We start from the raw sequence: 732 nt of genomic DNA on the forward strand, positions 1-732 counted from the left end.
AGCACAGCCCCTCCGGTCTGAGTGGGAGGAATTAATCCCACTCACATGAAGCCGGTTTTCTCGAATTCAGGGAATTGGTTCTTCAGTGATGCTTTCAGAAGCTGTTTCTGCTGGGAGCGAGCACTGTAATCCTAGCTTAGGCACCACTGGCCGCAGTCGCCTGTAAGTGCCTCCACGGCGGCCCCACCAGTGACAGAGCGGTGGGGCTGATATTTGTACCCAAGTTTAAACATGTTTTGATTTACACTGAGTTGGCCGAATTGGTTCATTTGGGTTTTTCCATAACATCTTATGAAAAACCTGAACAGACTTTTGGGCCAAGCCTATATTTTATATTTCATGGATCTCAGTACCCAACAACCTTTTGGTAAAAGTCAATGAAACTATTTCCCCTACAAGCCTAGATGAACGTCTTGTTTTTGTTTTTATTGATTTATTTATTTTTGGCTGTGCTGGGTTCTCTGCTGCTGCCGTGGGCTTTCTCTACTCTCTGGTTGTGGGGCACAAGCTTCTCATTGCGGCGGCTTCTCTTTGGTGGCGCATGGACTCCAGGGCGCGTGGGCTTCAGTAGTTGGGGCTCGTGGGCCCAGCTGCCCTGCCGCATATGGAGTCTTCCCAGACCAGGCATCAAAACCGTGTCCCCTGCACTGGCAGGCGGATTCTTTACCACTGGACTGCCAGGAAGTCCTAGATGAGTGTTTTTAAAATATATAAACTAGAAACTTATTCCTA

At 48.2% G+C, this 732-nt stretch overlaps 1 non-coding gene across 1 annotated transcript; it reads left to right on the forward strand.

The window, feature by feature from the left end:
• The first annotated feature begins 259 nt into the window (after nt 1-259).
• MIR2285DF (microRNA mir-2285df) lies at nt 260-316 on the forward strand. The gene has a single exon (NR_162398.1). It is a non-coding gene; the product is annotated as a microRNA mir-2285df (primary transcript).
• The last annotated feature ends 416 nt before the right edge of the window (nt 317-732 follow it).

This window comes from Bos taurus, chromosome 13, assembly GCF_002263795.3.
Source record: "Bos taurus isolate L1 Dominette 01449 registration number 42190680 breed Hereford chromosome 13, ARS-UCD2.0, whole genome shotgun sequence".
NCBI lineage: Eukaryota > Metazoa > Chordata > Mammalia > Artiodactyla > Bovidae > Bos > Bos taurus.